General features: G+C 35.5%; 1 long non-coding RNA gene across 1 annotated transcript in view; it reads right to left on the bottom strand.

Annotated features, from left to right (window-relative positions):
- Positions 1 to 4567: 4567 nt before the first annotated feature.
- Positions 4568 to 10394, bottom strand: part of LOC127848900 (uncharacterized) — a 6231-nt gene continuing 404 nt past the window's right edge. The window contains exons 2-3 of the long non-coding RNA XR_008034808.1: positions 5528 to 5669; positions 4568 to 5060 (exon numbers count right to left, since the gene is read on the bottom strand). This is a non-coding gene — a long non-coding RNA (uncharacterized LOC127848900). The remainder of the gene's footprint in view (positions 5061 to 5527; positions 5670 to 10394) is intronic.

Below are 10394 nucleotides of genomic sequence, written 5' to 3'. Positions count from 1 at the left end.
TAGTATAATGATAGAAATGGGTAATAGAATTTCATGTTCAGATGAAGCTAAAATTGTTATCCAACGTAATAAAGTGTTTAGCAGAATTGAATCTCCTTTTTTCTTTCCTGATGTCTATGTCTACCCATGTTTTATCTTATATTAAAACGAAACCTCTTATACGACATATATTGATCATATGTGTATTTGTGTTGTCCATACACGCAACTTCAAAATCCTCACAGCGATCATTGCCGAAACATTTAAGTAATGGCTTTAAATTAGATGTTACTTTAAAATCACACACCAGAGGAGAAAAATAACAAAATAAGTTAATGATTTGTATCGATAAGGAAATACAAATAAAATATCGCAACAAAAGATATATATTTTTAGTTAAAATATGTTTCTTGATACTTTTACCTTTTTAAATAGTAATGAACTAGTAAAATATTGGGTATTAATCAAGTACAATGTGATTCTGTAAAATTGTTGAGCTTTATGCAAAAATTCAACAGATGTGGCTTGATTAAAAAAATAAAAAAATGGGGAATAAAAATACTTTAATATAAATATATCATCATTCACATTTTGATAAGCGGCAAAAATGGTTGAAAAAGTGGAGTTACGTTGACCACTTTGAGGAATTTAGTATATATGATCACGTGTATCGTACCATAAGTGTTACATGTATGCGAATAAAATATGTAACATATCTAATAAACTGTTGTTTGTTTGTAAAATAAAAAATCCACATAGCAACTGTTGGTTGTTAAACTATTCGTTTACAAATTTATCATCAGGCACCCACACCTGAAACAGTATTGTAATATTTTATTTTCAACCTTTCTTGACAAGACCCGATAACACCTGGCCTATATTATGTGAACGTTTGAGCGAGATTTACTCAGTAGTTAAATAGTTGTTACACAAATTTTGTTTTATATATTCTACAATGAAAAATACAGTGAAATTGTCATAATTCTGCCATAACTCGTCGAATCTCAACACTGTTTTCTTGACGATCATCTACACATAAGGGTCATTCAATTGTGCAAATGTGAGAAACATCACCCGACAGTCAAACAGGATTTGAAAGCACGACATTTTGGCATTATATGTACATTCTTAAGTTTTAAAAACAACAACAGGCAAAGTGGCACAATGCTGCCAAACCTCGTAGCAGGAAAACAATCCTTTCTTTTCAATCATCTTCGCATTAAGGTCATTCAAATTAATCAGTTAGAGCGGGATCCATCAACTAGTTATAGGAGTTCAAAACACAAGCTCGTACGGTCGGACGGACGAATACGTGAAATACTTAATACCCCCACTCGGTCTGAGCATAACAATCGATCTGGGTAAGTGGGTTTAAACGTGGATTAATAAGGGATATCATGATTTCAAGAGTTCTAATGATAAATAAGCAAATTGTACAATCAATCAACATATGTAAAATATTATCTGCAATAATTGAGAAACGTAAGTGTTAAAAAAATCACATAGATACAATTCTAAGATCAAAGACGCCATCTCTTAACAATTTACTATAATCAATAGACAGCAGGCAACATTTAACAGTCGTACTTTTAAATCCACAATCCATAATAATCCACCGTGTTATCTAAAGTATCAATCATCTTGGAGCTGGTGCTTTCTTTAAATTGCAAACAAAGCAGCACTTAATGTTACATACCGTAGCTATACACTTGCAAAATCAGTTAAATATAAATAAAAGTACGGAAGGCTGGTTCGAAAATAGAAAGGAAAATTGGATAATATGTAATATAAACGGCCAAAGCCGTATAACGGCAGTCGTGCCGTTTAATGAACAGCGGGCCTATTATATACGTCCGGCCCAGCTATTACTTTTACGATGTTGGCGGCAGCCATTTAATCTCCACAACTTTCCGATTCAAAGTAAACCAGCAAGTATAACCTCACAATCTTCTAACATCTCGAAACTTCACTAACGTCAATAAATGAACCAAGAGACAATGTGCTGGTTAATAAGTTTTTTTTAAAGTTAAATCAATTCTTAGCAACGCTTCTGAGTGAAACACGATATATAAATTGCACAATGCAGTTTTCGTTAAAACACACACACCGTAATTCAGGTAATGTCAATAAAAACTTGACCACACAATGAAAGTTAGCTAGTTAACGAACTGATTAAGATGTCTTTGAAGTTTCGTATCTCAAGCAGTAATACAATATGTGTTACACGCAACATAAATATCCGACGAATGAACGGACGGAACGTAAAGTGGTCAACGATAAATCTGTAACCCATCCCCCTCTAAATGTTTGTGGATTATATTTTTTAATGTACTTTCACGCTTCATTCTTGTTAATTATATGAAGCCTATGTCATAAATGACTCGATAAATCCGCTTAGAGATGTAATAAAAGCGTTTCTGTTCACGAGTATAACGGTGATGTTATAGAGGATATTTGTTCATGTCAGTGTAAGATCGTTTGTTATTTCACGAGTGATCATAGAAAATACGTCAAATAGAGGTCATACCTAGCCTTCCCGTAATGCAATTATTTGCTTACGTATATCTTTATACTTATATGGAAAGAATGCAGTATTGTTTTTTTAATTGATCCAATTAAGAAATTTATATATTACCTTCAAAATCCTCTTAATCCTAATCAATGGCAACACGAGAGATGTTTAACTATTTAAATTTGAAAATTAGTTAATCATAGTCAGTGTGATCGAGACCCCGAAAGAAAAAAAAAATATGTAGAGAGTTTCTGCTTAAAGTGTCTGCTTGAAAGGATGGAGCGAAATCCCATCGTTTGCAAGCTCTCAGAGCAAAACGAACAAATTGTACGATCCAAAAGCAAGAACATATGCGGAAAGAAAAAGCGTTACCCGCACACCGATTAGCCCCCAAATCTGTCCGCGTTTTCCTCCAGAGTGAGTGTACAGACATATTTTTCGTGAATCCATTATGCCAAATGTATATTAGGCAAAATAAACTGTTAAAAGCCTCTGAATCCGTGTTAAATGTGCTGTTTCATAGTCAGTGGTTTCGCATAATAGTCCTACAAGGACTACGGACGATGCAGGAAAACCGTAGCGCAGACGTCTCTTGATCGCATTAAATCACACTTCATACGATAATTTCTTATAAAAAGAAGTTCTTAATAAAAGTCCAGAGACTATTGGTAGATATCGCATAATTAGATGAATTTAATAATAGACCAGAGACTATTGGTACCGATATTAGACGATCTCGCATTATAAAATGGCTTGAAGTATAAACCAGAGACTATTGGCGCCGAAGATGTATTACACACTCTGCATCTGTAACTACAGGATTTTTATAATAAAGAATTAATGCAAGTATTCATGAAATGCTCATATTAAACGAAATACATGATTTTAGTAAACAACAATACAAAATACAGCAAGCATCTATTTATTTCGACAATATATTGATAACAGTATAATCCGACATAGACAACAAAGCGTTTTGTAATGCAATTATCAAATATATAACAATACGTTTTACTTCTATACTTTATACTTTGCGTGGCGTGTATTTTAAACAAAATCAGCGCTCTAGGGATAAATGGGTGCATGTAGTCAATTGTATTAAGCGCCAATCTTGCATGCAGACATATACAGCTCCGTCGAATAAATATATAATAATCCGATGTACACAACAATTATATACCCTTTAACAAAGTTAAGTTACGCGTAATAAGTTTATCAACCCACATTACTATAAATAATACAGTCGTTAAGTTAAGGTAGTCGTTGTTTGTTTGTAATTCATGGTAAATATTTTAAACTTGTAAATATGTCAGGTGTTTAAACTTATATTTTTATTCGTCCATCGTTTTTTTTTTAATTTTTTTTAATGGCCTTAATAGCACACACCTCAGGCATAGTCTTGCAATTAAGTTCTTAGATTATAAGTGGTTCTCAAAGATATCAAATGATTCACAAACAGTTAGAATAAACTCACGGTTAGATTTAATATGCGGTCGTAGATTTTTTGGCTTTAATAGTATTCCTGATTCTAAGTCTTAATTCAGCAAGTATGGTGATGACCTGCATATCGGGTTAATCAATATTCAATTAACAGAACAAAAATAAAATCTGAATATAAACCAGCTTGTTAATGTTAACAATCAATAAACATAATAACAATAAAACGATTGATTGACGAACCATTTCATCAACTTATTAATGAGGTAAAGTACAAATTATGTAAAATATGCATAAAAGAAGGCGTTTTGCTTCAACACATCTTCTTAATGGTGTAATAATATGCAAATTTGTTGTATAGCACAGGACCAACAAAATTACTCGAATTACTTGAATAACAGCATAAACAAACACAGAAGCAAAAGGAGTATCAAGAAAGACAGCATCTGGCTATTTGCATTAATGGCAGTAAATACAAATTGAATTTAGGTTAACCTCAACTGTAAATAAATGATGATCTTTGATAGAATTAAAATTGTTGAACTTAATGAAAATGTTAACCCGAAATTCTAAATTAAAAAGGGGCATAACTCTGAAAATAATGATGACAGAGTTATGCACCTTGACCTACACAAATGTCTTGTTGCCATTAGACGTATTCCAAGTTTGAGTTAAATATCTTTTATAGAGTTAAAGTTTTAGAAATCTAACGACATATTTTAAGTTAAAAAGGGGCATAACTTTAAAAATATTGTTGAGAGAGATATCTAGCTAGACCTAAACAAGTGTCTTCTCCCCATAAGAAAGTAGCCCAAGTCTGAATGGATTATCTTTGATAGTATTCAAATTATTGAACTTATTTAAACATTTTAGTAAATGACGCAAATATTTTAAAGGATGTATGTCTGCTGAAAAAGGGAATTCAACATTAAGTTTTGTCTTGCACACACACACACACACACACACAAAAGCACAGTTGCACGTGAGACGCAATACTTGAGCTTGGCCTCTTAAGTATTGCATCCTCGGTCCTTTTGTCAGTTCTTGAACACATTTCTTCATAACGGTACCAATAATCGGTTTGTAATCCGGGTCAATCACGAGTGCCGTGCCTGCAAGTTCAAACCTCACTCTGAAAAAAGCAGTAAGCGAAACTTACGCATAAAACAGTGAACTTAAGCTGACATGTTCATGGCCTTAATTTACGGAAATGAACTGTCGAGTTAAAATACACTTTTAAAGACAAAAACAAACAAAACACATTCCATACATCGACATCAAACAATGGTCTGTATCGCGTGGACAATTGTATCCCTATATTTAGCTTGGATAAAATATGCATATCAAGCATTTTGATGATCATTAAAGGGCTGGTTTAAGGAATATCTCATATCTTATAATACAAGAGAACGATTCAACTTCAATAGTTTATATATCAATTTTTTTACAACTGTTTTGTCTGAGAGTTTAATAGGCCGTTATGTAAGTTATGTTTATATTGCTTTCGACAAATATTTACGAATACGAGTATTTGCAGTCAACTGCCTCTCCAAGAACCACATAAAAATGTCGAGCAAAACGTATATGCAAATGTGTTACCTGGCTTTTTATTGGTCGTCAGTGAAAGTAGTCCAGTCCTTTGCTATGATGTAGTAGGATTTACCCACTTTCAGTTCGTGCTGTTTACATACTGCGTGCCATTCGAATTATATCTTGTTTTTCTCTCTCATGGGGTGTCTACCTTAAATAAAAATGAATACGCTATTCAAATATTGCGCGTATACGTTTTTTTTTTCTGCGGGTAAAAGGCACTGCACATATGTTTATTCTCAAACGAACACTATGATCATAATCCAAATTTGTAAACTGTCAAGTATACCTATTGTTGAGATTAAAATCATGAACACGGGTTCAAAAGACGGCAAATCGAAAATCATTTACATTGCAGTGGTGCTTACTCAATTACAGCTTTTGCGAATTGAACATCCTTTTCTGTATTGTTTCCGAAGTCTGTCATTTTGACTTTAACAACTGGTGATGTATACAAAATATAGAATATCAATATGATCGGTAAGGAGATGCCAGCCGAAAGCACATCGTTGTCAAACGATTTCAGATATTGTGTTTGTAAGGTAGACTTTGACCAGGTTATATATTTATTTCTAGGACTAGTCTAATAAAGCATGGTATGGGCTAACTACTGTCGTATGAATAAAACAAACACATAAACAAGAAATATTACCACATGATAGTAAGTTATACTCAAATATCGTTTTTGTGACGTAATTGCATACAGACAAATATGCGGTTGGTAGTCTCTGCATACCCTAAAACGTTTCAAACAGCAATTTTAATTATTTCTTAATTATATCATAATAAACATACTACTACAACTACACCTGCTATATAGTATGTCGCATTTATATTTAGCAAAATAAATGCTACATAGAACAATGGTGAATCAATAATTTCAAACATATTTAAATGTGAACGAAAGCTGAGTACATATATGATGCTTGCATTTGACTATTCATAACACCTTTTTTCTATTTGAACCTTATAGCAGTGTGATTAGAATTTTACTAGATGTTTATGATCTCGTAACTTTAAATTTTTACCTGTGTAAAATGTTTCACAATGTATATAAGATTCAAGATCATGTTACAATTTTTGAGTGTTCTATTCGTTAATTCAATTGTTTTACATTTTATGTTAAGTGAAACCTGAAACGTTCCAATTATATGTTCGAAGGACTATTATCTTCTTAGCAGAAATAGGAAAATCAAGGACCCACCAGTCCGGCAATATTCGGCATTTTCCGTCAGAGTCCGGGACGGTATGTCATTATCAAAATGTAGGAGTTGTCCGCAACTGTCAGAAATCATCCGACATAGTCCGGATTTTCTGCACAAGGCCAGCATTGTCACTCACAATCAGGAATCAGGTATCGTCCTCAACAGCCAGAAATTATCCACCACAACCAAACACTCAATGTTTTGGATTTTCTGCCACAGTAAGGATTTGTCAGCTACAATTATAGACTTTTCGTCGATGTCCGGCACAGTCCGCCAAAGTCATGCATAGTCTTCATAAGTCTGAAATTGTGCTCTACAGTTTGGTATTGTCCCCCACAGTAAGGAATGGTCCGTCTCAGTCAGAAACTAACCACCATATGTAGGAAAAACGTCCCAAAATATCCGGAATAGTCCGTCACTGTCCGGAATTTGTCCGCCAGAGTAAATTATTGTTCGCTTAAGTCAGAAAATGTCCGATATAGTCCGTCAATGTCTAGGATTGTCAACCACGGTTTCCATGTTATTCGTCAAGGTCAATGATAGTATGTCAATGTCCGATACTGTCCGTCAGTTGCCAAGATTGTCCACCACTGTCAGAAGTTGTCCGTCTCAGTCAGGAGTTGTTCGCCACTGACAGGAGCTTCACCCTCACTGTCCGAGATTTTACGGCAATGCCCAGGATTGACCTTTAATGTTCGAGATCGTCCGCCATTTTCAGAAGTTGTCCGCCACAGTATGGAGTTGTCCGCCAGAGTAAAGAGTTGCCCGCAACCGTGAGGAGTTTTCCGCCACAGTGAGGGGTTGTCCGCCACAGTGAGGAAATGTTCGCCACAGTGAGGAGTTGTTCGCCACAGTTAGGAGTTGTCAACCACAGTGAGGAGTTGACCGCCGACGTGAGGAGTTTCGCGCTACAGTCAGGAGTTGTCCGTCACAGTGATCAGTTGTCCGCCACAGTGAGGAGTTGTTCGCCACGGTGAGGAGTTGTCAACTACAGTCAGGAGTTGTCCGCCACAGAGAGGGGTTGTCCGCTACAGTAAAGAATTGTTTGCCACAGTCAGGAGTTGTCAACCACAGCGAGTTGTCCGCAACAGTGAAAAGCTGTCCGCCACAGTGGGAGTTGTCCCATTGAGAAGTTGTCCTTCTGACTGAGGAGTTGTCCGCCACAGTGAGGAGTTGTCCGCCACTGTGAGGAGTAGTCCGCCACATTGAGGTGTTGTCCGCCACAGCGATGGGTTGTCTTCCACAAAGAGGGGTTGTCCGCAACTGTGATGAGTTGTCCGCCACAGCGATGAGTCGTCCGCCACAGTGAGGGGTTGTTCTCCACTGTGAGGAGTTGTCCGCCACAGTGAGAAGTTGTTCGCCACAGCGAGGAGTTATCCGCCACAGTGAGGACTTGTCAACCAGAGTGAGGAGTTGTCCGCCACAATAAGAATTTGGCCGCCACAGTGAGAAGTTGGCACATTGAGAATTTGTTCTTCACAATGAGGAGTTGTCCGCCACTGAGAGGAGTTGTCCGCCATAGTGAGTTGTCCGCCACAGCGATGAGTTGTCCGTCGTTATCTACATTTCGGAATTTAATAGTTTTTCCTTACTTAGTAAATAGCCTTTTACGGGTTATTTATAAAAAAAGGAAAAATAACTGTTTCATTTGATTCGTTACTCAAGAATGATATATACGGAATATTACGCTAGTCAATTGTTCCAAGAGTTTGTATTACTCGAGTGGCTTGTGTGATGACGTATCACACAAGAGGCGGAGCCTCGAGTGTGATGCGAAATAGCACAAGCCACGAGAGTGATACAAACTCTTGGAACAATTGACTAGCGTAATATTCCTTTAATTATATACAACAACTAACGAAAACAGATAACAATTGTATTGTTTACTTTAACAAAACTGACAAAACAATGACACAAACGGTACGCCATAGTTTATTTAAGACGCGTATGAATACAGTCTATGTAAATTAATGTGCAAATATTCGAACCGGGAAAACACAGGTTTCCGACACGCTTACCTTAATGCCATCGTTAATCCAATGTTTATAACAATTAAGTTAACAACTTTAATCCGATGTTTATAACAAAAACGTTGAAACGATATGCACTTCCACTTCTATTCTTCCATGTTTTTATCGAAACTTAGTTTAAACCACACTATTGTATTGTATTCCTATCGAAATAAATAAATAATTTGAATTCGTTCGATATTTTTAACAAATAGTTTACTGTTAAAAAACACCACGTCCGACATGTCCTTAAATTCCAGAGAGTTTAGATAAAACTATTGTGTTTCGTCACAGAAATGACGCGTCACACGATGTACTACGTAATATATTTCGTAATATAAAATATTTATATTTTCGGTGCGCGGAATGTGACGTCATTAAATGGGTCGAAGTAGTCCAGCTAATTTGGTAATACGGAATTGGAAACAGCGAGTAGCGTAATACGGGATTTTTTATTTCAACGATTGATACAACCTGTATTTTGTTAAATGCAATAAACAGGTATATAATAATAAGATTTAACTTAAGAAGGTTTGTAGTTGAGCAAGCACAACTTCTTCCATAATAATACTATGGTTAATAATGTAAAAAAGCGTTTGACTTCGTGTCAAATGTTATCTTTGTTGTCGATTTTGAACATGATCAGGTCATGCACTGATATAAGATATGTGTTAAACACGAGTCAACAGATCTGCAGGCAGAGATTCAGAACTGTTTGAGAGGACTGACACAATATTACAATGACTGCCAGAGCACATTTCATATTTACATGAGTCGCACTCTTATCACAGTTGGATGAAATTGAATAAAGTACTTGGGAATAAAAAGATATGTAAAAGAGTTGACCAAATCAATTAAGGATACTTTTCGTTATTGAAGGTCAGAACTGTCTAGACAAGATCGAACGATCAAAATAATTCCTTAAGAATAACACGGTAAATGTTGACAGTTCAGTGTGAGATCAATAAAACAGCTGAATCGAGCAGTACCTTACAAATTGTTCAGGTTTGAAGATATTTGTACAACGTATAATGAATTATATAAGGGAGCCGTTTGAGATATCAGAGTCATATGTGTTTCTCTGACGATGAGATCTTCTTGGCCGACAACACTTACAGTAAACTTCAGCTACAAGTCCAGCAACACCAGTGTTCTACACACTTTTATCTGGAACGTCCAAGATACATTTATTTGATCAAACCTCGTCAAGTGGCGATTACTTTAGGCGATTTCGGCAACCAGATCAGATGGGTCAATTTGTCAAAGTCAACAATTGGACGCTTTTGAGGGATGAAAATGTTGGTTTGAGCAACGCTGTAGAGGTATTACCCAAACGGATTGCTATGTGTCATTCGGTTTACGATTGAAAGTAACAACACATTTTATGAGGATAAATATTGTGGTCGCATTTGCAAGAACAATAGTGGTTTTGTGATGCTGTTTAGAATATTATGAAAATGATTTAATTATAATTTAACCATATTCCAAAAAATTGTAATTGCATGTCAAGTTCAAGGTAAGAGGGAACACAAGTATGTGCATAGTCTGTATATAGTCATAGTGATAGTAGATATTCGTGTCCAGTCCAATGATATATTTTGCATAATTTAATTTCACAATAAACTAGCACGATTATAACCACATGAAGAAGATGTGTGGCTG

Source organism: Dreissena polymorpha, chromosome 10 (genome assembly GCF_020536995.1).
Source record: "Dreissena polymorpha isolate Duluth1 chromosome 10, UMN_Dpol_1.0, whole genome shotgun sequence".
Taxonomy (NCBI): Eukaryota; Metazoa; Mollusca; class Bivalvia; order Myida; family Dreissenidae; genus Dreissena; species Dreissena polymorpha.
Note: the sequence above shows the minus strand (reverse complement) of the source record. Positions and strands in the feature narration are given on the sequence as shown.